Below are 17,264 nucleotides of genomic sequence, written 5' to 3' on the forward strand. Positions count from 1 at the left end.
AAAGGATTAATTTCTAAAGAAGTCTCTAATATACACTAGTCATTTGCCTACTTCTTTTTGTATAGACATTAATTATACAGTTTCTCCATGTATGAAAACTCATAAGGGGACTCAGAATAAAGGCATTCTAGAAATTCAATAAAGACCATTCTGCCAAAAAAAAGTCATAGATTCCTACTTAGACAAAATACAGTATTCTTTACAAACCCAAATGTTAATTTTTATCAGTCAGAATGACAATATCAAAAGAATAGGAATGAAAATTTAAATTAAGGCTCAGAGGTAAATCTTTTCTCAGAGTATGAGAATATAACCGTTTTGAATACAATTCAAGACATTTTAAAAGTAGATTTCATTCTGGGAAAGATCTAGCATCAAAAAAATGTTCCTACTTCTAAAAACCATGTAGGAAACTAAAACACCTTTCCAATGATCCCTAAACAGTTTCAAAAAGTAAACTCTAAAGGATTATATATTAATTTAATGAGTACATGCTAAAGAGATTAGTTGTCAATAAAATACAAAACTTCTTAAACTGAAAAAATATCTTGTATCTTGGCTTGTTAAAAGCAAATGAACTAAAAAAAATTATCTTAAATATATAATATGTAATTTCAGTAATATCTGAAAGCTATTTTATTATATAAAATATTTTGCTTTGGAGAGCCTTACCAGCTGGTACCATTTGCCCAGAGAGACAGCTGTTTTTTAGTTTTCCTATCTCAGCACGTTTCCAACTGTCAGTTCTAACTGTATGCAATCCCATAGTGACAGAATACTTTAAGAGAAATGGCTCATTAACTGTGAATCTACGAAGTCCACTCTCTTCAGTGAATTCAAATTAAATCCACAGACTTGCTAGCTCATGAGAGAATTCCCCATACATTTTTTGTTGTTCTTTTGCACTGTTGACTCAAAGTAAAATATTCACACCATCTACTATAAAATATTTTGCTCAGTCCTATAAATGCACTAATATAAAAAATTTTAGTGAAAGTATATCTTCAAAAATTATGAATTAAAGAGCTATTTTAATAATATAAACATTTCCCAATTCTATTACAATGTAAGTAGTTTACAATTTTGCAGAGAGAGTACTGTGGACAGTAAAGCCCAAATTTGAAATGTATAATAGGTGCTTAGAAAATTCCCAGTAACAACTCTAAGAGGAGAGAGATATTAAAAGTAAAGAAATAAATAGGATATCTCTTTATTATCTTATAGACTGCATTAATTCCTGACTAAATCTTTCACCTCTTGTCTGTGCCAAGTTTATCTGCCAGCTGTTTTTACTTCCCAGTTGTCAATACTCACACTGTATTTTTCTTTAATATTTCTACCAAATCAACCATTACCAAACATCAGTTGTTTGAGCAAGTTGTCAAGCTCCAGAAGATATCGGGTTCAGCCATACTAGGTTTTAGCCAACAAACGTTTTATCAGACACACTACTTGTGCCCCTGAGTTGATTTTAACATTAGCATAGCACAAAAAACAGTTTCTAGGAGCTAGATGGGAAATCAGTATAAATGAACACTAAATATGTTTTCTAAGTACCCAGGGAGAGCTTCAACTAGTTATTCTGCATTCAGTGAGATATTTCAGGACCCTAACCAAACCTCAAAAATACACAAAATCTTTTCACATAGTATACTCTACATACTTTGTAGCAATCAAAATCCAAATTTAATCTTAAGTTTGCAAAACCTAGTATCTGTAAACATTTTCAAAACCTAGTCTTCCCTTTTCCAAGTTATATCTGTTCTAACTCCTAGACAAAGTTACTCTAGAAAAAGGAATTCAAATGCCCTTGAAATATATCACTTTCTAATTCAAGATTTGATAATCTCATGTAATCAATGAACCTCTGCCTCAGACTATTTCACCTGTAAAAATAGGACAGACACAACTTTCAGCAACTGGAAAATATTTTTAACCGCGACTTACAGTCAATGACTTACACTATTTTTTGCTCAGGTATTCTCTACAACTTTGAATATTGTTATACTGACCCCAAATAGTCATTCTGAATAAATTAAGTTCCAGAATTCTGTCTAAATTCTATTATCACACTGCAAAATAATCAGAATCCCTCTGCTCTGATCAAACAGTTCACAAATACCCAAGAAGAGTTCTCAATAGTGTATGTATCTGTATACACACATACGCTTACATATATGAATATGGATATGTGTAGATGCATGAGTGCATTCCCAAAGGAAAAGAGGTTCAAGAAACAATTTGTGCAGTCTTTTCTTTAAAAATTGGAAAAAAAACTGACAAATTCATGAAGAAGAATAAAATAAAGAGTGTAATGAGAAGTCCCATCTGCCTATGACATAATAGCCAAGCATGATTTTTTAGAATCTTTTTCCTTTAACTAATTTAACAAAATGTTCTTAAAACCTAGAGAGTATTGAGATGGGGTGGGGGTATCAATTAGCATACATTTTGGAAGTCAAATATAGTTTATTGGTAATAGAACTTACCCTAATTTTCATTTCTATTATTTCTAAAATCCTAATCAATTTTGTGGAAAAGAAGAAAGTAAAAAGATGTACAAGCTTACAGTATACCCATTCTTCTTCTGGCTCATGAAAGATATATTTGTAAAATATTTGTATATAAAAAGATCCCTATATATGTTGCAAACTACATTTCATGCAATATATACTCTGCATTAAATATCTACCTGAATAAAGATTTTTTTCCCAGAGTGCAGAAAGATAAAAATTTAGTATAAAAGGACATTGGCTCGGAACAACATACCAGATGAACATAAAAGGTTAATTTTAATAATCAAATTCATAATTCATCTAATCTAGGAAATGCCAAGAATAGTTTAAAGAGATATTCCATTTAACATGAACTAATGCACCAACTGTCAGTAACAGTGAAGATGACTAAATGATTCTGAAATACAATATGCTTGTGTTTAATGACATCAGTAGACATGTAGGAAATTTGCAGTATATTATTTGCCCAGTTACTGTGCTGCTTGTAAAACCATTACTAGACTACAAATCTTATTCTACTTTTAGAACTGCCCATGATCCAAGAAAAGAAAAAAAAATAGCACAAAACATATTATTCTTTTCTTAGACAGGTACATTTCGGTGAAAACGCAATTTTAAGAATGTTATGCTTTTGTTTCTGGCACAGAAAAACCTCTCTAAGCATTATTCATATTATTTCTCTCCCCTAAACTTAACATACTTTAATGCCATATGGGCACAAATTTACTTCTGTTCATTTAAACTTGCAATTAAACTTTATAACATAGAAAACTGCTAAAGTAAAATAATCCCATTCCACTAAAAGGCTTTTTTTTTTCTTTAAAATAACATGGATGATGTGCCAAATGGCTGGGGTGGTAGCTCATTATACCTTCAGAGAGAATCCAAGTTTGAGGCTTATCTTGGGTTCTCACACGTAGTGGCAAAACCTTGGAGTGCTATGAAGGGTTAGAAAGGGCAGATCTAATGCCTGAATTGAGTGAATACATTCAGAAAGCATTGGTTTTTTAGTAATCTAACAAGCAATGCATTAGTATATTCATCAATGCATTCTAACTTTTTAAATAACAAAGTCCATTGTATCTAAAATACTCAAACCATTTCTTTACAGAAAGAATCCTTAATGTTACTCAGGAAATATTCTTATTTTTTTAAATCTATGTCAACATTTAAAGTCATGAAATCCCATTTAGAGAATGAAAGAAATAATTTGTGAAATTCCAATTAACAGGGAATCAGAAAGTCAATATATTGTCAAAGAAGTAAGCAGCAGGATCTGGTCCAGCATATCAATAATCATAGATATAGATACAGATATAGATATAGATATAGATTCATAAAATGGGTACATGAGAACATAAGGCAACCACAGTTATAGGAGGAAGATCAAACAAAGATTTCTAAGGAATCAGGCAGAGATATGGAGTGAAAAGCCTGGACACATTAAACAACATTCTCTACTGTGTCTTCAGTACTAACAGTGATAGTTTTTTACTCCATATATAAAGAGTCTGAATAATGTTGTTAGAACAATTATTCAGTGTTAACAACTGTACACAAATTCCAGCTGTCAGTAACATGACGAAAAGACCAAAATATAGATGACTTCGAAAGCAAAAATAAATACTGCCTTTTTGAAACTGAAATGGAGTCACATATCTAATTATATTAATCAACTTCATAAAATGCATCCACAAAAAACCTACACCTAACACTATACTTGATGGTAAAAGATTGAATGCTTTCTTCCCAAGACAAGGAAAAAGACAAAGATTTGTACTTTTAACACCCTTATTCAACAACACTGTGGTAGAAGGTTTAGCCAGTGCAATAAGATAAGAAAAGAAAAGAAGAGATATACAAATCAGAAAGTTAGAAATGAAACCGTCACTATTTGCAGATGATATGTTATTTACATAGAAACTCCCTAAGATTCTACTAAGGGAAAAAAAAAATCCTGAAACAAATAAGTGAATGTAGCAAGGAATACAGGATACAAGATAAACTTACAAAAAAAATCAATCATTTTTCTATATATAGCAATGAAAATATGAATGCTTAACTTAAAAATATAATACCATTCATAATCACTAAAACAAATGAAATATTCTGGTGTACAATTAGTAAGTACTGGGCTTATATGATGAAAACTACAAAATGCTGATAAAAGAAATCAAAGACATAAAGAAATGCAGACACTTACCATGTTCATGTAATAGTCAACATAAAAAGATGTCAGTTGTCCACAAATTGATAAGCAACTTAATGCTTACATGTTATTAAAATCCAAAAAAGACTCTTGTAAGATACAAACAAGATTATTTTAAAACATATATGAAAAGGTAAAGAAGCTAGAATAGATAGAACAATTTTGAAAAAGAAAAATAAAGTGGGAGGACTCAGTCTAACCCTAGCTACAGCAACGCAAACTGTTGGATATTGTCAGAATGACAGATATATATATCAATGAAACACAACAGAAAACTCATACATTGACACACACATATATGCCCAAGTGAATGTTAAGATAGATATAAAAGCAATTCAATGAAGAAAACATAATACTCTTTTTAAGAAAGGGTCCTGGAATATGTGAATACCCATAGGCAAAAAAAAATGAACCCTGGCCTATAGCTCATAACTTACACAAAACTTAACTAAAACTGGACAATAGATTTAAATATGATATGTAAAACTATAACACTTCTAGGAAAAAACATAAAAGAAAATATGCAAGATGTAGGATTAAGCACAATCCTTACATTTAATACCAATACCATGATCCATAAAAGAAAAAACTGATAAAACTAGACTTCATGAGAATTAAAAACTTATGTTCTATGAACGATCTGTTAAAAGAATGAAAAGACACACTATACACTGGAAAATCATACAAGTGATTCCCATTACTCATAGTACATAGGTTCAATGAACTCTCCATGAACAGTGAAATAGTTAATACTGAAAGACAGGCTCCTGCAAGACTCTAGTCACATTTTCATCAACCAATCAATACAATACAATACAATACAATACAATACAATACAATACAATACTGTTTTATGTGTGTTTCTGTTTAAAGTCACCTTATTTAACATATATTGATTCATTAGCACTGAACTCAAAGTCAGTAGCACCATTAGGTCATGTGTGAACAAAGCTTATCTAACATATATATTTGCTCCATTAGGCACTTCACAGACTCCACGCATTCAAGAACAGTAGATGGCACTTCAACACTATCTTGAAGGTCTTTTTACAGAGAAAAATCACCAACAAAAAGCACAAAAATGGAGGAAAATGTGGCACTAAATATCTGCAAAAAGTACCCTAGTTTACAACAGAAGAGTTAAAACAGGAGGCAGAGCATCAACTTGTTTGACCTCAGCTGGAACATGTGTGTAAGGTGATTCAAAATTTTCACCACTCTGTGCATATCTGTAAATCACTGCAAAAGCACCACAGTATTGGTATTGTTACAAATTAATTTTAGCAAGTAGGTGAATTTGCAAATACAAATTCCATAAATAATGAACACTGACTGTATTTGCAAACCAAATATCTGAAAAAGAATTAGTATCTAAAATATATAAAGAACACATAAAATTTTAGAGTAAAAACCCCAAACAATCCAATTAGAAAAGGACCAAAAGACAATGAGACATTTCACTGAAGAGGGTATACAGATGTCAAATAAGCATATGAAAAGATGTTCAACATAATTAGCTATTGGAGAAATGCAAATTTAAATCACAATGGAATATCATCACACATCTATGAGAATGGCTAAAATAAAAAATAAGTGACAATATTAAGTACTTGGTGAAGATCAAGAGAAAATGGATCACTCACACATTGCTGGTGAGAATGGAAAATGATACAGTCACTCTGGAAAATAGTTTGGCAGTTTTTTAAAAAAATTAAACATGTAGGGGCACCTGGGTGGCTCAGTTGGTTAAGTGTCCAACTTTGGCTCAGGTCATGATCTTGCAGTTCATGAGTTCTAGCTCCAAATCGAGCTCTGCGCTAACAGTTCAGAGTCTACACCAGATCCTCTGTCTCCCCCTCTTGCTGCCCCTCCCCAGCTGACGTGCATGCACATGCCCTCTCTCTCTCTCAAAAATAAATAAAAATTTAAAAAATTAAACACATAACTACCATACGAGCCAGCAACTGCACTCCTGGGCACTATGCCAGAGAAATAAGCAATTATCCTGACACAAACAACCTGTATACAGATGTTTATAGCAGATTTATTCTAACAGTCTCCAACTGGGGGAGGGGGGGGGGAGAACACAGATGTCCATTCACAGGTGAATGGTTAAAAAGCCATGGTATATCTATACCCTGGAATAATGTTCAGCAATAAAAATAATAATAAAACAAATATTAATACATGCAACAACCTGGATAAATCTTCACAGGCTTATGCTGAATGAAAACAGACAATCTCAGAAGGTTACATACCAACTGTAATCCCATTTATTGAACACTGAAATAATAAAATCATAGTACTGGAGAAATGATTAATAATTACCAGGGGTCAAGAATGGAGGGCACTGAGATGGGCAGGAAGTAGGTATGGCTATAAGAGGACAATATATGAGATCCTACCAGTCATGCAGATGTTCTATATCTTGACTGTATCAATTTCAGATCTGTGGTTTCAATACTGTACTATTATATACAAGATGTTAGCACTGGAGGAAATGGGATAAGGGTCCACTTTTCTAATTATATCTTATAACTGCATATGAATCTACACTATTGCAAACTAAAAAGCTAATGAAAACAGTGAAATGCAGTTGTTTCCAACTATATTATTTAGTGACTCATACTGTTTTTTTTTTAATTTTTTTTTAATGTGTATTTATTTTTGAGACAGAGAGAGACAGAGCATGAATGGGGGGAGGGGCAGAGAGAGAGGGAGACACAGAATCGGAAGTAGGCTCCAGGCTCTGAGCCATCAGCCCAGAGCCCGACGTGGGGCTCAAACTCACGGACCGCAAGATCGTGACCTGAGCTGAAGTCGGAAGCTTAACCGACTGAGCCACCCAGGCACCCCTCATACTGTTTTTTTAAGGGAGAAATTTCTAAGTTTTAAAATTCATATTATTTACTTCAAATAAATCAAATATAAGTTAAAAGAGGATTTATGCATTTTAAAAGATGAGTGAAAGGATAAATTACCTTACAGAAAAATTAAATAAAATATAAAAGTGCTTACACAATAAAAATTTGTTTTTAAACGTCCAGGGTAACAACAGTAATAAAGTACTTCATTACTGTTTCTTCCTCAACTGAAAATGATTTAGCTATTTCAAAATTACAACTAAAATCAAGGTTCAGAGTGCAAGTACAGCACTAATTTAGTTCTACACAATCTAATGTCACAGATTTGATCCAGGTATGAGAAACAGTTATTATTGTGCTTTCTGGACATTGGATGCATTTCTAACAAACCATCTGACAACTGAGTATCCTGTAAGAAAGAGGGAAATGATTTCCAAATCTATTTTTCCTTCCAGAGAAAAGATCAAGGAGGAAAGAGCAAAAACAATCTATAGATTTGGGGATGGTGCACTATCTTTATTTGCAACATAATGCAAAGATCCATACAATTCACCAAGAAAAACATAATCCATTGTCTATTTCTAAATGATATGGCAATGATATATGTTGATTAAAAAGCATAAAGTTTTTTTTTACAAAGCAATAGTTGCAATAAAATCTTTAATATGTGGGGGGTGCCTCGGTGGCTCAGTCAGTTAAGCATCCAATTCTTGATTTTGGCTCAGGTCATGATCTCATGGTTGTGAGATTGAGCCCCATGTCCAGCTCTGTGCTGAGTGTGGAGTCTGCTTAAGATTTCTCTCTCTCCCTTTGCCCGTACCCACCCCCCCACCCCCCGCCAACCTCTCTCTTAATAAAATAAAATAAAATAACATAAAATAACATAAAATAAAAATAACTATCACATCTATACCACAGAATACAGCAAGAAATTTACACAATAGCTTAAATTGACTGAGTTTAATAAAAACAAACTCAAAACAAGAACTGTGAAGGGTCTGAGATTTTAATTTTACTCTACATGCAGGCTAAAAGTTAGTGTCTTACTGTTCAAGGATATTCATAGAAGACACAAGATGTAGGGTCTGAAACCTTCTGCTACTCATGGCATAGCAAGCAACAAGGGTGTATTTGTGTTGGTCTTCCTTGCCCTCAGGTCCCACAGGGACAACACAATAGGCCAAATAACACCTGCACACACAAGTTTGCATTATGAGAGGGGCCTTGGGCCAAGGGCCCAGCACTCTTTGAGAAGTCAGCTAACATTACTGTACACAAGCCAGGACCACTCTCCTAGGAAACTGGCTCAAATCAGCAGATGGAAGTCTTCCAAAGTGGCAAACTCAGCAAGAATGTGCAGGCAAGGTCCAGCTCCTCCCCAACAAGAGCAATTATTTTTTATTAAGGAACAGTGTTTACACCAGGCAGAAGAATTCAGAAAAACTTAAGATACAAGTATTAAGTAATTAAACAAATGAATTACTACAAAACATGAAAGTTTTGTATTTTATTTTCTTTAAAAAAATTTTTTTTAATGTTTATTTTTGACAGAGAGAGAGAGAGAGACAGAGAGACAGAGCATGAGCAGGGGAGGGGCAGAGAGAGAGGGAGACACAGAATCCAAAGCAGGCTCCAGGCTCTGAGCTGTCAGCACAGAGCCCAGCGCGGGGCTTGAACTCACAGACTGCGAGATAATGACCTGAGCTGAAGTCAGACGCTCAACCGACTGAGCCACCCAGGAGCCCCTATATTTTATTTTCTTAAGTGAAATGCACAGTGAAATTAAGTATTAGCCAACATCAACACCACACCACATATCTAGTACATATGTCTTCTATAAGCTAAATTAGTCTGTAGCCAGAATTTACAAACAGAGAAGCACCTCTCTGCCACCTTTTATTTACCAGTGAGGCTGTCAATTGCTATAAAATACGACTTAACTTTAGAGGTGTGAAACAGGAGTTGGACAAGTAGTAGGAGAAGTGTATGAGAACCAGCTGGGAATAAAGAAGGTTAAAATTTCTAAAAATATTTCCAAAGACCAGGCAATATAGCCCCACAAAATCTCACACCTCACCAAAACAAGGTATTTGGTGCGTCTCAAATTTTAATGTGCATATTAATCACTTGGAAATAGTATTAAAATATAGACTGATTCAGTAGGTCTAGGCTGAGGCCTGGGAATGGGACTGGACATTTCTAGTAAGCTACCAGACTCTGGCTATACTGCTTAGCCTAGGTCCACTTTGAGTAGCAAGAATTAGAAGACTTTCACCAACCACCAAACCATTGCCTAGCCAAACTCTGTTGTGGTGCATTACTCTCTAAATTTGTTCAACAATGAGATTTTGAAATTTTGTCACTGAAAAAAAAAATCACCTTACTCATGTATACTGTCTTTAAGTTGTGACTAATAACAATTAAAAATTTTACTTTCAAGTAGTGTTAAATCTATTCATATGATTATATGTTCTATATAGTATATCTGTGTGCTTTTCTCCACATAAAAATATTTGCAGCATATTGGCCCTCAAGATTATCTTAATGTAGTTCTTAATTATCTTCTGGTATAAGATCTATGTATAAAGGTAGTACTGATTCCAACTTCAATTAACCAATTTAGCTCACAATGTGCTCTTCCTGCTGCTAGTATTAAGAATAAACCTAAATATATAATTCATTTCTTGGCACTTTTTAAAAGGTCTTTTGATAACATTTGAGCAATATGTAGGTTTCTGTACAAGTTCAGAGAATAAACTCATTTTAACAGGGTTTTGAAAACTTGCATCTTGAGAATAAACTAATTTGATTTCTGGAAAGAAATGTCAGGATCATGTATTAAGTATTATGCCTCTCAAAATTAGATTTGTGTTTATAAATCCTTAATCCCAAGAAATATGACTCTTTAAGAGAATAGTGGCAAATGCATCTGTTCACATATAAAAAGTTTGTCTACCTTCCTCAAATATCTTCCTCAAATTATTTAGACTATTAATTTAAAGGATACTATTCAGAATTAAGCATTCCTATACAAAACAACATAAGAGTTACAAGTATAGTAAAAAAAAAAAAAAAGGATACATTTAAAAAAGAACAGCTTCCACATGCTTTCAATAAATGGATCAATATATCAATAATACACATAAATTGTCATTATTTCCTTTTGTGATTTTGCTACTCAAAATTCCTCAATAGAAGAAAAGAAGTCTAGATAACAAGACCTAGAGATCTCATCAAATAAAAATAGGATCTGACTGTCTAAAAAACATTTTTAAAGGAGCTAATCAATATATATTCAATAGCCTTGATGAATGATAAAACTGGTAAGTAAAAAATTACTCCACAAATTATCTCTCTTGAGCTGGCTAAAATGCAACATCCAAATGTTGAAAAAGGTAGATTTTAAGACAACAAAGACAAGCAAGCAAACATTCCACACCCTATTTTTTGCCTTTATATTTACATAAAATATTTCTTTTTTATTTCAAGCTTTTAGTTAAATTCTAGTTAGCTAACATATATGGTAATATTGGTTTCAGGAGTAGAATGTAGTGATTAATCACTTACATATAACACCTCAACACAACACAACAAGTGTTATAAGAGGCTCAATACAACAAGTGGCCTCTTTAATACCCATCACCCATTTAGCCCTCCCCTACCCACCTCTATAGTTCTCTTTAGTTAAGAATCTCTTATGGTTTGCTTCCCTCTCTCTCTTTTTTAATATTTATATAACAATTTTTAAATACACTATTTTTTTCTCATACTAAAACCAGACCTATCTTGAAGAGTTAAAATCTACATTAACATAACTATAATTTCTTCAGTGTGACCTTTACAAATGTTTGGTACTTTACCACTGATACAATCTGTGTCTATAGTTTTGAGAAGGGATTTTTTTTACTGTTTCTTTAATAACATAAAATTAAAATAACCTATTCAGGTTACCTCTTTCTTCTTTAGTAAGATTTTATAGTTTGTATTTTTGAAGGATTTTGTTCATTTTATCTGTGTTGTTGGATTTATTGGCATAGAGTTATTCATAGTATTCCCTTACTATCCTTTTAAAATCTGTATAATATGTAGTGCTATCCCTTCTCTTAGACCTAAAATTATCTATTTGTAGCTAATGGCTGGAGGTTTATCAAAGTTTCTGATAACATCAAAGAACCAGGTCTTGGTTTTATTGATTTGTTTTCTTAGTGCTTTTCTGTTTTATATTTATTTCATTTTCATTCTTTATTTCTTCTACTTACTTTCAATTTCATTTGTTTTTCTTTATTTTCTTAAGGTGGAAGCTTAGGTCATAATTCTTAAACCTTTTTATGTTTCTAATATAAATAGCTAATGCTATAAATGCTCCTGTAAACACTGCTTTAGCTGCACCCCCACTAGTTTTAATATGTTGTATTTCCATTTTCACTATATTAAATAAACTTTCTAATTCTCCTTGGAATTTCTTCTTTGACTGTCAGGTTATTCAGAATTGCATTGTTTAGATTTGAACAATAAAACTGGGTTTTTCCATATAACTCTCCATCAGAGAGAATGTACTGTATATATGATCACTTTTTATGATTTGAATCCTTTTAAGTTTGTTGTGACTTGCATTATGGCCAAGAGTGTGGTCTATTTTATTTTAGGTGTATTCTTAGGTTAAATGGAATATTCTAAAAATATCAATTTGATAACATTACATAATATTGTTCAAATTTTCTATATGCTCATTGATTTTCATCTACTTTTTCTGTGAGTTATTAGGAAGGATACTGAAATCTCTGGTTGTAACTACATTTATCCACTTCTTTCAGTTCTATCAGTTTTTGCTCTATGCATTTTAATGGTCTGTTATCAGGTCTATAAACTTTCAGAATTATTATAACTCCTCTTTTATGATTATTATAACTATTATAAACTACTCTTGATAGTTAATTCATTTATCATGATTAAATGACCCTGTCTAGCCCTAGTAACATTATTTGCTCTGGAATCTAATTTTTCTGATATGAAGATAATTGTTCCAGCTTCCATCTGATTAGTGCTAACATGGTTATCATTTTGCCATGTTTTTATTTTTATACATTGTGTCTTCATATTTAAAGCAGGTTCTTAAAAATAGCATAAGGCTAAGCTGCCTTTTTATTCCAATATGACATTCTCTGCCCTTTAGTTGGGTTTTTTAGACCATTTACATTTAAAATAATTGTAATATTGTTGAATTTAAATCTGACTTCTTGCTATTTCTCTGAGGTCTTCCTTGTTCCCTTTTTGCTCATTTCCAGGCTTCTTTTATACTGAGTTTTTTAGGTGTATCGTTTTACCTCCAATATTAATTTATTAACTAAATATCTTTGTGTTCTTTTTTCACCAAGTTAGTCCACAATTCACTGTATATATTTTTAAAGTATCAGAGTTTGTCTTCATGTTATATCATTTCACATAGAGAAGAAATTGACAATACGTTCATTTCTCTCTTCTCAACCTTTTTGCTATAATCATACACTTTATCTGTACATATACTTTAAAGTCTACAATGCATTATAATTATTTTTGCTTAAAAAGTCAATTATCTTGTCATCAGCTTTACTGAGTTATAATTTAATACAATAAAATTCATCTTTTTGAACTGTACAATTCAGTGGTTCTTTTCAAGGTATATTTATTTTGAGAGAAAGACAGCATGCATGAGTGGGGCAGGGGTAGAGACAGAGGGAGAGAGAGAATCCACAGCAGGCCTCATGCTGTCAGTGTAGAACTTAACACAGGGCTTGATCCCAAGAACTGGGAGATCATGACCTGAGCCGAAATCAAGAGTCAGAAGCCTAACTGACTGCATTACCCAGGTGCCCTATAATGTTTCTTAACACAGTCACACAATTATGAAAACATCAACACTACCTAAATTTAGAACATTTCCATCATGCCCCAAAAGAAATACCTGCCCACGAGTAGCCACTCCCTATTCTTCCCTATTCCTAGTCTTGTAATTTATTTTACGTTTCTATTATATTTGCCTCTTCTGGATATTTCATACATTAGAATAACTCAGTGTGTGTGTGTGTGTGTGTGTGTGTGTGTGTGTGTGTGTGTGTGTGTGTGTGTGTGTCTGGTTTCTTTCATTTGCATAATGTTCTCAAAATTCATTCATATTCCAGCACATATCACTACTTCATTAATTTTTACTGCCAAATATCATTTATCTGTATGGATATACATTTTGTTTATCCACTCATCAGATGATAGACCTTTGGGTTGTTTCCACTGCTTGGCTCTCATGAGTAAGACTGCTATGAACATTTACATACAAGTTTTATGTGGACATAGGTTTTTAATTCTCTTAGATATACACTTAGGATTGGGATTTGTGGGTCATACAGTAACTCTATGGTCATATGGTTTAATATATTGAGGGGCTTCCAAACTACTTTCTAAAATGGCTTCACCATGTTACAATCCCACTTACAATGCATGAAGGATCTGATTTCCTCAACATCCTCACCAACATTTGTTACTAACTTTCTATTTGGTTATAACCATGTTAGTGGATGTAAAGTGAAATCTGATGGTTTTTATTTGTATTTCCCTAATGACTAATGATGTTGAGCATCTTTTCATTCATTTGGTGGCTATCTGTGCACCTTCTACTCAAAAATATTTATTCAGACTTTTTGCCTACTGTAATTGTGTCAACTGTCTTTTAAAGAAATTTTGTATATATTAAAAAACACATATTTACTCACATATTTAACATTTACCATGTTCACCATTCTTTTGTACAGACATAAATTTCCATCTGGTATCATTTTTCCTTCTGCCAGAGGATCTCCTTCAATATTTTGTGTAATAATTATCTGATGTTGATGAATTATTTCAGCTTTTATATGCCTAGAAAGTTGTTTATTTAGCCATCAGTTTCAAATAGTACTTCTGCTGGTAACATAACTCAAGATTGATTTCTTGCTTTTGGAACTCTGAAGTTGAAACTTTAGTATCTTCTGGCTTGCACTACTTCTAATGAAAAATCTATTATCACTGTTGTTTTTATTTCTCTAAATCTAAGGTATCTTTTTATCTCTACCTGCTTTTAGGAATTTCTCACTAGTTCTTAGTAATTTTATTTTTAAGTAGGCTCCATACCCAAGGTAGGCCTTGAACTCACGACTCTGAAATCAAGAGTTGGATGCTCTACCAACTGAGCCAGTCGGGTACCCCCAGCAATTTTATTACATTGTGACTATGTAATTTTCTTCAAGTTTATGCTGTTTTGGGTTTACTGTACCTCTTAAGTCTGTGGGTTTATAATTTCCATCAAATTTGGAAAACTTTCAATCTTTATTTCTTCAAGCATTTTTTTCTGTCAAACATTTCCTCTCCTGCTGGCACTCCAATAATTAATATCTAAGGCCTCTTGATATTGTCCACAACTCTGTTCCTTATTTTCGTTCTTTTCTTCTTTTCTGTTTCATTTTGGGTGGCTTCTATTGTTATGCTTTAAGTTCACTTATCTTTATTTTTGCAGTGTCAAATCTGCTATTAATCTCATCCACTGTATTTTTCAAATCAGTTATTATTCTTTTCATCTCTTAAAGTTCAATTTGGACCTTTATTATATCTTCTATTTCCCTCCTTATCGTGCTCATGCACTTCTCTATCTTCTTGAACTATGACATATATCTGTAATAGAAATTTTAATGTTCTTATCTACTAATTCTATCCTATGTATCACTTTTAATTTATTTCTATTGATCCAAATTTCTCCTGGTTACAGGTCATATCTTCCACTTTTCTTCCTGCCTGGTAATTCTGATTGGATGCCAGACACTGTTTATGTTGACTGCTGGATTTTACTGTATTCCTTAAAATATCCTGAGGCTTTAATCTGGGATTGTGGAATGCAGTTAAATTACTTTGATACTGTTTAGCTCTTGTGAGGATGTTTCTAAGCTTTACAGAAGCAATTCTTGAATAGCCTTTAGTCTGCAGTTAATTTAATTCCAGCACTAACGCAATGCTCCTCTGAGAAATACCAAATGTCGCATGTGTAGATCATTTCACGATCATTCATGGACACACAAACTATTCCTGGCCCAAGGAAAACTTTAGAAATTGTTTTGCCTGCTCCTTTCCAGTAGTTTATCCCTGTCTATAGCAGATTACTAAAGCATACATGTTAGTAGATTGTTCACATGCACACACTGCTCAATACTCAGCCAAAAACTGAAGGTAAGCCCACAAGATCTCCAGAGCATTTTCTCTTTTTGGTTCTGTCCAGCTTTCTCCTTTCCAGTATACTGCCCCACAAATTTGAGCAAATCCTAGCCAGCTTGGCCTCCAAACTCTAAACTCTGTCTCAGCAACTCAGTGACACCTCCAGGCTATGTTTCAGTTTCCTCTCCTTATGCTGTAGCCTGGAGCCTCTCCACAGGCAGTGAGCTATTGTGCAATGTCTGAAAACTATTGTTTCATACGTTTTCTCTGGCTTTTTATTTATTTAAGTCAGGGGAAAAATTCTTTCCCTCTTACTCTAATTTGGCTGGGAGTAGAAGTCCTATACACTTTTAGGAATATGAACATTCATTTACCAATTTTCTTTCATATAACCAAGGCCTTTTCGTTGAGTATTATTCTACTGCCTAGAATTCTGGGGTGTTGTCTTTCGTACATGTCACACCCATTATGCTACATCTATGATTTCTAAGTTACTTTCTTTAAAGTGGGTAGAACACATTGTAAATATTTAAGAAACACTTGTAATGAGTGCAAGTGTCTTTGAACTTTATAGTTTTCTACACACACACACACCACAATTTCTTATACTAATTACATTCATGGTTTCTTTCAGTACTTGCCTTTATTCAATCTTTCCTAATTATACAACTTTGTTTTCATAAAAACAAAAATCCTTTTTCTTTCAGTTTTCTTGGGTTCTTAGAATTATAATGAAAAGCACACCTGGAATACATAAGATTGGGAACAAAATCTGGAGGTAAAGAAACATAGACTACTAGAGAATATCCAACACTAGCCACAATATTTAGGGTGAACTAGTCATTCAATAAGTTAGTGGGACAAGAGTCAGAAGTTCATTAATAAAGCTTCCTCTAAATAATCAAATTGTTTCAGATACTTTAAGGACTATTAGCATTTTTTAAATACTTAAGAGAATAATCTGTTCACCAAAGAAAATAAGTCTCATATAAAATTGCATTTACTTAGAAAACCCTATAACCCAAAAAGGAGATTGTGCCAGGAAATCTCACCACCTTTCCTAATAAAGGTAATAATGTGAAAATAAAAAATATAGATTCTGACAGGAATTTTGATTAAGACAAAAGGTGAAGTTTGTGTGACAGTACTATAAAAAGACCAGGTGAGAGGGATGGTGTAGACAATGTCTCAGACATCAGTAAGTGATGTTCACAGTATGGCAATAATATAACACACACACTTCAGAAAGCATGGCCATGTATGAATCTGTACCAATAAACCAGTGATTTTTAAATAACAAAATATAGCATATTATCTATATAACTTTAAAATGGCAAATCAGCTATTACAAACAAGGATCTTAACTTGGATTGTAAACATTACAATCTCCAAATTATCCTTTAATAAACTAAAGACCTAATTTATAAAAAATTATTTTATAAAGAAAAAATTGCTTTCTTTTTT

At 32.9% G+C, this 17,264-nt stretch overlaps 1 protein-coding gene across 1 annotated transcript in view; it reads right to left on the reverse strand.

Annotated features, from left to right (window-relative positions):
* The window catches only part of FAM172A (family with sequence similarity 172 member A), a 424,226-nt gene that overhangs the window by 333,275 nt on the left and 73,687 nt on the right, over window positions 1-17,264 (reverse strand). The gene's annotated exons all lie outside the window — the stretch shown is intronic.

The sequence above is a fragment of the Panthera tigris genome, chromosome A1, assembly GCF_018350195.1.
Source record: "Panthera tigris isolate Pti1 chromosome A1, P.tigris_Pti1_mat1.1, whole genome shotgun sequence".
In the NCBI taxonomy this organism is placed as follows: domain Eukaryota; kingdom Metazoa; phylum Chordata; class Mammalia; order Carnivora; family Felidae; genus Panthera; species Panthera tigris.